Source organism: Pundamilia nyererei, unplaced genomic scaffold (genome assembly GCF_000239375.1).
Source record: "Pundamilia nyererei isolate P.nyererei 1_Seehausen unplaced genomic scaffold, PunNye1.0 scaffold00047, whole genome shotgun sequence".
NCBI classification, from domain to species: Eukaryota; Metazoa; Chordata; class Actinopteri; order Cichliformes; family Cichlidae; genus Pundamilia; species Pundamilia nyererei.
Genome location: NW_005187448.1, coordinates 1,541,020 through 1,552,787, shown reverse-complemented (window position 1 = coordinate 1,552,787; position 11,768 = coordinate 1,541,020). Strand labels below are relative to the sequence as shown.

Here is an 11,768-nt window from a genome sequence, read left to right as displayed (position 1 = left end):
CACACACACACACACACACACACACACACACACACACACACAGAAAGCCATCCATTATGTTTCTCTGCTGGCGATTCCCCTTCCTTGAGTCTAATTCAATCTTCAACTTATAACGCAACACCAAAACACGCGCAGCCAAGAACATGAATGCAATTTGGAACAATCTGAGGTGAGTATGTCTGTCTTATGAATAAATAAGAGTTTTTCCTTTACTCAAAACCAGCAGAGGAAATCTGCCTCGGGACGGATAAAACAATTGCTGGCTTAGAAAAATTGAAAACAAAGGAGAAGGGAAAAAAGCCGCAGCAAATACAAAGCGCCAGGGAGGAAAAAGACATGTAATATTCAGTGGGGAAAGCAAGGAGGTCGACATTTTGAGGATTTGTAGTGGGGTAAGAGGGGTGAAAAAAGCAAATGGCTGCAAGGGTGTGTTTGAGTTTGTCTATTTCAGCCCACAGATCCGTTTCAGAGAAGGAAACACACAGATTCTCTCAAGCAGTGATCTAATTGACAAGCCAGTGATGCAGCATAGTGAATTAAAGTACATGAGGTACAAAGCAGTGCAGCACTTCTGCAGCAGTGAGGTAGATCTGCATGCTGATATGCTGAGGAAAGCATCACACAGAGCAGTTCATGCAGAGGTAAAAAAGTGATGAGAAAAAGACTTAGATAAGATGCGTCCTGCTCAAAATCTGCCTTTGCTTCATTCTGGGGAAACGTGTCCTAGTTAATACCCAGCTGCTCAGCGCACAAACATACACTGCCTGCACGCTCGCACAAACACATGCACACACATTCCTGTGCTGCTAATGAACAGCCTGCTTTCTCACTTGGGATTTCTCACCCTATAAGTTTGTTTCCTTCTTTACCTTTACCACATCCATCTATCCTTCCTTCCCTTCCTCTTGCATTCTGGTGACAGCTTCTCCTCTCCGGGGTTTAGCGGTTTGACGTGTGCCCCTCATGCATGCGCAGGATGGCATGGTGTGACACACGCAAGCACTCAAACACACACGCACACTGGAATTCAAATGTCGCACAAAAACACTAACACCCTTTCCCAAAACCAAGCCAACAAAAGTGTAATGAAATGCTAATGGAATAAACTTCGAGTTCACATACACACGCCCACCCCTGTGATCTCAGGCAGCCTTTAGTCAGTGGAAAAAATTAGCAGGTATGACACCTCTTGTGAGAGACTGTGCTGTCACCTATGCACCTATAAATTAGATGAACACTTAAATCCATAATTCTCAAACATCACAGGCAAAAATGCGTCAGTCCCCTGATCCGTAATGTATTCATGTTATTCATCTTCACGCTTGCCATGCACAGCTCTTCTTGTTCAAATACTTGTTTTCACATCCCTTTAATCAAATTTGCACGGATTAATTTTCAGAAAGCATTGAGAGTGTCTTGCCTATAGATAGCGCAGAAATCCCTCAGAAGGCCGAGGGATACACTTGCATCATAGTTTAACATTGTGTCATGTGATATGTGTGGTAATTGAAGCAACTAGTTATTTCTTCTCTTTTGTCGCAGGTCACGGTTTTGTTTCATCAAGCGGTTATAGCTGCGAGCGTCAGTGTCAAACGCCTCGACATTCTGATGCAGACTTCAAACACCTCCTTTTTTTTTAGACGTATAAGCTGTTTGACTCGGAGGCGGGAGATGATGGTTTGTTCAAGCCAGGTCAAAAACCATTTAAAAATTTATCTGTTACATGCAGATGTGTGCTACTAAAATAGAGAAAGCGCTAAAAGAGAAGGGGTGAAGAGAGAATGGATAATTATCACTGAAAACAAAGTGAAAAAATAGTGCCAGCGGAGCTGTTTGAAATCCATGCCTGAAATGGGGAGGCATATAAGGGAGTGTGAGTGTAGCCTGAAAGCAACCACCCGCAGTTTAATAGGATGCTAGCACTAAAAATACAGTATTTATAATAAGCATCCTTAAAGTTACGGTTTCCCTACACAGCTGACTTTTTACACTTTTTCAGGCATTTCTTACTATTAGGCATTCTGCTCCTTTTAAGGCTACAAGATTATGAGACTCACTAAAAAGATGTGCTGGTAAATACTGTAGTTATTTTTTATAAAATGATCCAAAATATATATTCTGGGTTACATGGTGCATATACTGTATCTTGCCTGAAATAAAATGCAAACAAGTCATTGCACTGTTTAATATTGAAATGACTGTATTTCAGTCACTGGCAGTGGCACTGACTGTATAAGGTGGGAGCCTTTGCTAGCAATAGCCTCAGAAAAGTGTCCTCAAAAACTCAGTGAATGCATCCCTCCTACTCATCATATATAGGAGGAGGGATGGTGTGGGCTGCTAAAGAATCAGAACCGTGGATAGATATCCGTATGTCACGTATATGGATTTTGTATCTTCACATACTATGGCAGACAACTTTGGAAAATATCTAAAACAAATGATGAAATCAGTTGGTGGTGTCCAATCACAATGCTATATATCAAATATAAAAGTCCAAGGAAGTCAACGTAACGTTACCTGACTAGGTTTAACTCCGACTCTAATTTCATAAAGTAGCACTGAAAAGAAGAAATACCAAATGTAAATAAAATGTCAAAAGAACATTTAAATGATCTCAAACCTAAAAAGAAGCAAATTAAATGATTCAGAACAGAAAACAACAAGAAGTGCCCTTACAAAAGTGGGATTCAAGTGACTTGTTTTTTTCTGTATATTCCCACTGACTTTTGGCCATTATTTGAGTAACGTGGTGGCGCTTTCCTCCAGTGAAAGAAACAAGCTCTTTTTACTAAGCTTTGCACATCAAGGGATAGAACATTTAAGACCAGCTTTGTGATTTCCCACAAAATTGCAAAAACAGTAAGCCATTTCCGGATGGGGAGTTTATCAAAGAGTGTTTGGTGTACTCTGCCCATATGCCCTGAGAAAAAAGAAGCATTTAGATTCCCCCAAGGTCTTCAATCATTCAGGATTGAGGACCTTGCAGGAAATCTGAAACGTCAGTTGAAAAAGAAAGCAGATAGTTCTGACTATTTCCTCTTGGCTTTGTAAGAGAGCTGTGACATCCACCACACAGCTCAGTTACTCATCTTTGTACGTGGGATAAAGAAAAAGTTTGAGATTATGGAGGAGTTGGAAGCATTGTGCTGAATGAAAGGTGATGCAACTGTGATGGATTTGTTAACCAAAGTACCGACATGCTCTAATAGGACAAAACTAGCAGGTGCTGCAACCGATGGCTGTCCAAATCTGAAAAATGTCACACTTCTGAAGAGGATGCAAGACAATGTCACAGAAATAATCCCTGAACTGAAATTGGTATTTTGTATTATAAAACAGGAGGCGCTGTGCTGAAAATGAACCGAACTTCATTAGGGCAGAAGAATTAAATTACACACAATTTGTTGCACTTTTGGAGGAGCATGAGGGTAAACATGGTGACATGAGCTACCACGCAGCTGTCAGGTGGCTCAGCCTGACAGCTGCACTTAGTGCTGAAAAGGTACCTGAGAGCAGAACATTGAAAGTTTTGTGAGAAGAAAAGCAAAACAGATCACACGTTTACTGTTGATGTGACTGCACTAATGAATGAACCGCAAACTGAACTACAAGCCAAGAGCCTATTTGCGCATGAAATGTTCAGCTTGCTGGAGACTTTCACGAGAAAGTTGCTGTTTCTTTTGAGCCAACTGGAGTGCATTACTTAGCCCATACCATCAGCTGATCGCGTCACCTGACGCCCTGCCTGGTGAGTTTTCAGGGGCATTTGAAGACTTCCAAACAGCTGAGAGTGAAATACACACGATTGAATCTTTCTTCACTTGCAGTGTGGATAATGCATCCAGTGATGTTGGATGACTCACTACATGCAGAGCAATTCAAGCCATCATCATTGCTGGATTTAAACTTGCATACAGAGACATGCTCAGAGGATGTTGGTTCTCTTTGGATCTACCTTCATATCTGAACAGATATTCTCAACTAAGTCATTCAAACTAAGTCAGGAGAACCACCATCGCATTTCTACCTCTGGAACTAAGCCTCAGTGTAATGGACAGAAAACCTGCAGAGGACATTAGTATGCTTTTTCTATGCCTATTTCACATTTTCACTGCCTACTTGTACCAGCTTCTTGTACCAATGTCAGTTTATAAAGAGAGATTTCCACTGAATTGAGTTCAACTTATTGGTGCAAACCTCAACAGCAGACTTAGCTTTTTATGTAGCCCCTTGGGAAACTTAATTGCCGAGCCCTGAATAATAAGAGGGTCTGATACAATAAACTTCACTTCAATTCAAGTTCAATTACAATATATAGCTCCAAATCCAACAACACTTATCTCATGGGACTTTATACAGCAAGGTAAAGACCCTACAGTATTACGGAGAAAACAACATTAATCAGACAATCCCTATGAAAAGGAATTAGGCATCAGTGAGAAGGAAAAACTCCCCTTTAACAGGAAGAAACCTCCAGCAGAACCAGGCTCAAGGAGAGGCAGAAATCTACTGAGACCAGTTGTTGGGGGATGAGGGGAAAAAGACAGAACAAGGAGAGCTTAGAGAGGCAGGACTATGAGAGCAAAAACCATGTGTGCTGTGTTTGTGTACTTGTGCTAAAGGACACCCATAAAACAACAGACACCTTAAGGAATTCCCTGTGGTACCAATAAATGCTAGTGTTGCATTTGCCTCCTCACTGGTTTTACTATCTGGCAGCTGTAGTTTGCTCTAGGGTGCTGTCACAGACATACAGGACTACATCAAAAACACCAGCGGACAAACAATTAAGCGATCACAGAGATTTAAGAAGTACAAGAACAATCTGTTAGTCAGCCAGTGGAAAAAATCCCCACAAATGTAGCTCGAGGCAGCTGAACAAAAACTTTTCTGTGTGTGTGTGTGTGTGTGTGTGTGTGTGTGTGTGTGTGTGTGTGTGTGTGTGTGTGTGTGTGTGTGTGTGTGTCAGCATAGGCGGGTCCACAATTATAGCTGATTCCTGTTGAGTTTTTCAAGAACAACACTCACACTCAAACACACCCATTCACGTCACCTGATTGTGCCTGATTACAGACTGTTTTCTGTACGTGACAGCAGTTCACATGTCCAACTTAACACACACATACACACACTATCACACCAGCAATACAAACCCTGCTGTATACCCACACACACACACAGCACTGGTGTCCCAGCATCCCTGATAGCATATTGCCAAAATAAACAGCATCAGCGCTGTCAACACAGAAATCTCTCACTGCCAGCGAGAGACTCAGGCACACACCTGGTCGTCACACCTACACACGCGTACTCTCTATAAACACATCTGGCAATCAGAGATGTGTAGAGACTCACAGCAGGGAGAAGAGGATCAGCGGGGTATTGATATTACAAACACACATACAGTACCCCTCTCTCTTTTCTCTTTCACACACACATGCACACACACTCCACCTCTGACAGAGACACAGACTGTTAGTGACAGGATGGAGGACAAGTGATTTCCTGGCAGCCATTGTCTCCTTGCCTCTTAATCCAAGCTGCGGGGGGGGGGGGGGGGGTGTTGACATCTGAGACCGGTATATGAGATCCTCTCATAGCTGACCTTTAACACAGCCAGACCAGAGCAGGTAAAGGTCTACAGCTCCCCAGTGACTTGCATAGACTTGATACTGCAAGCGAAGAACGAGAGTGAAAAAGAGAGAGAGGAAGGGGATAGAGCCGTGGCAAAAATGGAGAGTCCTTGAATAAAAACCTATTTACCGCAAAGAAGAGTAGGTTTCTCACCCAGCTTTCAGGATTCATTCAGATACCCATCTTTTTCTAAAGAGCTTTGTGTCCATGACACTACCTGAGCAAAAGCTTGAAATGGTATGATGCTCTGGGAGTATCAGCATTGGACTATTCTGCGTATCACAGTTTTCAATATATTATATTCATAAATACACAATAAGCTCCTCAACAGGATAAAAACGCTGCCCTAACCTAGACACCATTTAACACGCATTCACAATGTGAGCAGCCATCAAAAAGGTCTGAGAAGAGGCCCTCAACAATAAAAAGCCGAACCTAATTCAATTTTATTTTTCAGATCTCTCAGTGGAATTTCTGTGATGCCCCCGTCTACTTGTGTTTCTTGGAAGGAACTCCTCCCATTCGTCAAAACTAGCGTCTGATAGATTTCAGCAGTAGGGCCGATATACCAGCCAATATTAGCTATCAGCTGATATATAGTTAAAAGTTTAAAAGGTAAAGCAGGGACGGGAGAAATAACCTTCAACCACGTTATGAGTTTTGACCGATGATGACCGGCGATGAGCAAATTCACTGCTGGCAACACTGTTTTGAACACCACAAACACTTATAACCACCTGATGTAAGGGGAGGCGGGCAGAGTAAACTGTGACTTGTTGTAACAAAAGCACAATATTTTTTTAAACTGCATTTTCTCTGTATCTATGAAGCGCCTTGAGGCGACTTTTGTTGTGAATTGGCGCTATATAAATAAAATTGAATTGAATTAATATTATCTTAGTAAGAACTCATAAATATCACAAATCTGTTGATATTTTTCTGTGTCTGGAAGAAAAGGGCATTGCCCAATGTATTTGATGTTTACATTCCCAAATATCTGCATCTATATCAGTACTATAATCCCGTATGCATTAGGCTGGGTGTTGAGAATAAGTGCTGCTGTTAGCTGGAGTTAGTGAAACTTATTTTGACGTTGGGCTCACTCTGCACTTGTGCACTTAGCAAACTCTCATATGATGCGAGACTGTAATTAAGGTGTTTATCAGAGGGAGAGTGTGATTCTTCCTTCAGATAAACACTGGAGCCTAAGCAGGCATAAAGCTAGCTTATAGTACTGTTAATGTTTAGCCAGCTCTTGTCATCTGTCCTGAGATGTAGGGTTGCATGTCTAATCTACTGAAATAAGTAACTGCGACAATACTGGGAGTGAATATTCATGTTTAGGCATATCTCCGTGTGTTAGAGCCCTGACTTCAGTTCAGGAAATGAGGCTTGAGGTAAGGAGAGGATGGGCTTGAAATCAGGGAGGAGAGAGAGCAGTGGTGGAGAAGGTAAATGAAGAGGAGAAGTCGTGCAGATGTTAAATGGTCATACACAGTTTGAAAGATCTATTTGAGGCCTTTTTCAAATAAAACTTCAAATAAAAGGCATACTGTGTGCTAAATACATAAAACAAAGTTAAGAGGAATGGCAATGTCCAACTCAGCCACTGTGTTCACGACGGTGGGAAGCTGTGGTGGCTTACACAAACTGCCGCCCACTCCAGTGTAGTTTTAATGGATTCATTCTACATTTATGAGAACACATCAGTCTGTTGCGAGATGCAATTATGCACTAATAAATGTGTGTTTATTAGTACACGATCTTTTTTCTATTAAAGTTTAATAACATAGTTACTGTAGGTTTAGCACATACTACATCGCAGCTTCATAGAGTATATTTACTTTAGTGGCACTACACTTAAGTTCAAAGTATCCTGCCACATTACTGTAGAAGCTAATCAGAAAAAAATAGTCCACAGCATTAATGCTATTTTACATCAAGAATCTATTGCTGAATAGTGTAATTAACAAATGACCTCATTATTTTAATGTGTAATTAAATTGGAGGAAGTAGTAGAGCCCTTCTTGTAACAAGCCACATGTGCAGACTTAGATTATGGATGTTGAGGAGTAGTCACGTGATACGGACCAAATTAAATAATCACATGGAAAAAATAATCCAGCTTGTCTGTCAGTCATATACACACAGTCTCCTGTCAGGTCATTGGAAGCAGCTGAAATGATTTTCTCTTGCAGTCTTTTTGTCTCTCTGCGCTCGTCATCATCTGTGAAAGCAATGATTCTGGGCTGCTTGACAGATGATTCAGTCGACAGTGTTTGTCTTCAGTAAAGTCAGTTTAACGGGACCCCCTGTAGCTTACCCTGTAAAGCGTGCGCTTCAAGCACCAAAGCTGGGTTCCAATTGGAGCAACCCAGGAATGACTCCTTCCCACGCCCAAGCCCAAGCTTGGGCATCTATTTTTGCCTTTTGTGACAGTAGAAAACATCACCTTCTCCATCTTCTTTAGCTTGAACTGCATATCTACACAGATGCACAAAAGTCCATTTCAAGTGTCTAAATGACAGCAAAGTTTTATGTTTAGAAATTCCCTTTTCCAAAAGTTGAGAACTCTTCTTCCAATTAAAAAAGCATTACATTTGGGCAGCTGAGTGGAGCTCCAGCTTGGATATTTTCAATTGTGGTCTCAAAATGTCCAAAAAAAGAACTCTTCTTTTGAAACTTGTTATTCGTGTTCTAAGAAATGAAGGTTATTTCATGTGGAAAATTGATGATTTCATACAAAGGTGAGTACTACTTCCTTCACAGAACTGCACTAATATGTTCTAACTAGGATAGAAAGAGATTAAGAAGGCTCATACTTGGCAAACAAATACATCGGAGACTCTAATTTAAAAGTCCACAACTGGCACCTTCGTCACATGAAACCGGTAAACTGGGAGATCGCCATGATCTAGGTGAGTTTGCAAAAAAAAAGCATCAAGTAGGGGACATAAACATTTAAGGATGAGCAAATGAACCCTTAGGACATGAGGAGATCAGGGATTGAATGTCAGCAACAATATGACTGTAATAACACTCGTTTTAGTCTAGTCTTTAGAAGGTAGGTTTGATGTGGCATTACAGATGGATGCCAAAGTTTTCCCCTGAACAGGAGAAAAGGCCAAGCTCTGGCCTGCCACCCATACCCATGACACCTGCCACAGAGGTCAATCAGCTAGGGGTGCCACGTCTGTCAGAGCCAGGGTGAGCTGGTTAGCTGGTCACCAAGCACTTTAATCTGCAACAGATTCCCACCACCTGGCTCTGCTGGCGTGACACCAAGGCCAGCAGCCCCAGCAATCTGCCAACCCACTGTCACATTGTGAAGGGTTCAACATGAACTTAACTGGGGATAGATACATGGATGGATGGATGGATGGATGGATGGATGAAGCATTCACATTGAACCTCCATCTCTTAAAACCTTTTGAACACATATACTGCGTTCCCTATGATCAGCCCAGCTGTGTGCTGGGAACAGTTAGTGCCGTGGGTGACCCACAAGCTATACTGCTGCATGTGAATACATGAATATTTGCCTCGGGGGAGGATTTGCTCTCGGGTCTTTGATTATCGGTTCACAGTCAGGCTTTTCAAAATGACACAACTGTTAGATTCCCCTTCAGTAATATAACATGTAGCTTGTAGTCAAATCCCCCCATCTGTTGGATGAGGGCTCAGCACTTTGGCACGGCTGTCCTTGTTGTTAATGCATGCTGCCAAGTTGTTTTATGCCTCTGAATGGAGTGTAAGGTTAATCATTTATGACTCAGCTCCAAAGAGAGGCTAATGACAAGGAAAGAAATGTTTTGCCTTTTTCAGTTTCGTAGTGTAGCAGTGATGATTGTACTCTGCATAGCCAGCTGACAGAGGTGTAACTGGATGCACTTGAAGGTATTGCAAACGAGCTGAGTCTGTGACAAATTCTGGATACAGCAGCTTTGTTTCCCGATCCTCCAAATCTTTTGTTAAGCACACGATTGGCCTTTGTAAGTACACAAAAATCAAAATATGCACACAGAATCACTGAGCTTGATTCCCCAGCACAAATACATGTGTGTGCTCATCTATGTATGTAAACTGTGTACAATTCTGATTGGATGCACATCAGGAAAAACGCTGCACCCAGTCAAGCAAAAAGAATAAATGAATAAATCAAAAAGGCTACAGATGTTGGGTTGATGTGAGTGCTCAGGTCATGTATGTGAATAAACTTACGCACGAACCACACGAATCATAACTTTAACTAGGACAACCAGTAAATGTTAGCGTGATTATTTATTAATTAAAATATATTTGCTCACTGAAGTATCTTTTTAGCAAAGCAAAATAACAGCTATTAAAGCTCTCTCTAAATGAACATGTCACATTTCACAGAATAACAACCAATTATCCAATCTAGACATTTAAGAGAATAAAATCAGTGAAATAAACAAAAAATCTAATTGGAGGTACTTTTGTTAAAGAGAGAAAAAGCTATAATTCAATATTTAACGCTGCCAGAGATATTTTAAACATTTATTAAAATAAAGATACATTGCTTGATAGTATAAAACAAGTAGAAAAATGTTCAAAATTGATGTGACATCCCTTTTTTCTGTTCATCCTTTGTGATTTACCAGATTATAAAAAAATGCTGAGTGGTTCTGAAAAAAATCTGACCTTCGAACAAAAACCCAGATGTATTTAACAGCCCAATTTTCACTAGATAACCACCGATCGACCAGCCAAGGACCAGAATCAGATCTTTTGCAGTGTTCTGACCAATAACCAGCTGGTCAGCCTGCTGTGTGAGTGACAACATGCCGCTTCATGAATGTAAAGATGAGAAGGCAAACAGTCGCACGCACGCTTGCGGCCATTCGCTAATATGTTGGTAGCGTGAAAGCTTTTCATTGTGAGTGGAGGCACAAAGTAAACCGTGATGCAATCAACTGTGAAAACATAACAACAAACCTATTCACACACATTCACGTACAAATCCCCATTACCTAGCTAGTTAGCGATATTTTAAAGACGCTAACAAAGACAAAGTGGCTAAAGCTAAAGCTAGCCAGAGGTCAGAGGGAGCCACAAGCTAGCAGCCTTGGTATTAGAAAAAGATCAAAGCAGTTACAAGGAAAATTATGGCAATAACAGAAAAGAGAGAAGGGTCAATGTCCTGTTATAAGATGATGTTTTGAACATACTGGAAAATGATTAAGTAACCTTTTTTTATTATCTAAATCTGTTGCTTTTGCTTTTGTTTGCTAATGTAAAGTTAGGTAAAGGTTAATGCACAGCTTGTAATTGTATTTGTAACTCGCACCAGCAACATATAACTTTGTTTTCAGAAGTAAACTACAAACTTTAATATAAAATTTTTATTATGAAAATTATATATATTTATATATGTCACTTCCAGTTTAAAAAAAAACCTAATATCAGTAGATTACAAAAAATCTTCATCAGAATTAGTAAGGAAAATCTTTGAAAAAAGGCTTTTCTTGGAAACCAACCCTGATGATTAATAGAAAACCAATTTAAAAAACTGCCATGACTCAGTACATCTCTTGGATAACTGCTATGTTATTTTGAAACTTGGGAACCTGTCTCCACTAGCATTTAAGCCACTAATTCACACTGAGCCAAAATGGACTGAATTAACGTAATTTAAATTGAGACATGCGTGGAGCAGAAACAGGAGAGACAGACACACCTTTCAACACTCAGACCCTGGAATGATAGCACATACCTCACCGCCTGATTAAGTCCCTCTTCGGTTCCTCTCATTTGAGTGACTAATAATAGTCCACGCTGTTCCATGAATCATGGTTATTAAGCAGCGTGAGAGAAAATGTTTTCCCCTAAATCTCATAGCTGCTTATTTTTCACAGTCTCATTGACAGGAGAAAGTTAGGAGACACAGGCATGCTGCACTCAGTCACAACACTTTCAAAACAGGATCTTCATGACTCGCTTTTATTACACAGAGAAGCAAACGAAGCGCTTGTGTTTGTGCTGCTCAGCCAACATTTGAAAACAGAAGGGCAAAGTGAGACAAAGCCAGATTAGAATAGATGAGTGTAAGACAAGAAAAGAAGTCAAGAAGCACCGAGTCATAGGGAGACAGACAGAGAGACGGAGGA

At 40.8% G+C, this 11,768-nt stretch overlaps 1 protein-coding gene across 1 annotated transcript in view; it reads right to left on the bottom strand.

Annotated features, from left to right (window-relative positions):
- The window catches only part of LOC102211783 (protein FAM19A2-like), an 80,067-nt gene extending 68,672 nt beyond the window's left edge, over positions 1-11,395 (bottom strand). The window contains exon 1 of the mRNA XM_005732532.1: positions 11,375-11,395. The gene's annotated coding sequence lies outside the window, so the exon portion shown is untranslated. The remainder of the gene's footprint in view (positions 1-11,374) is intronic.
- Between the last annotated feature and the right edge of the window lie 373 nt (positions 11,396-11,768).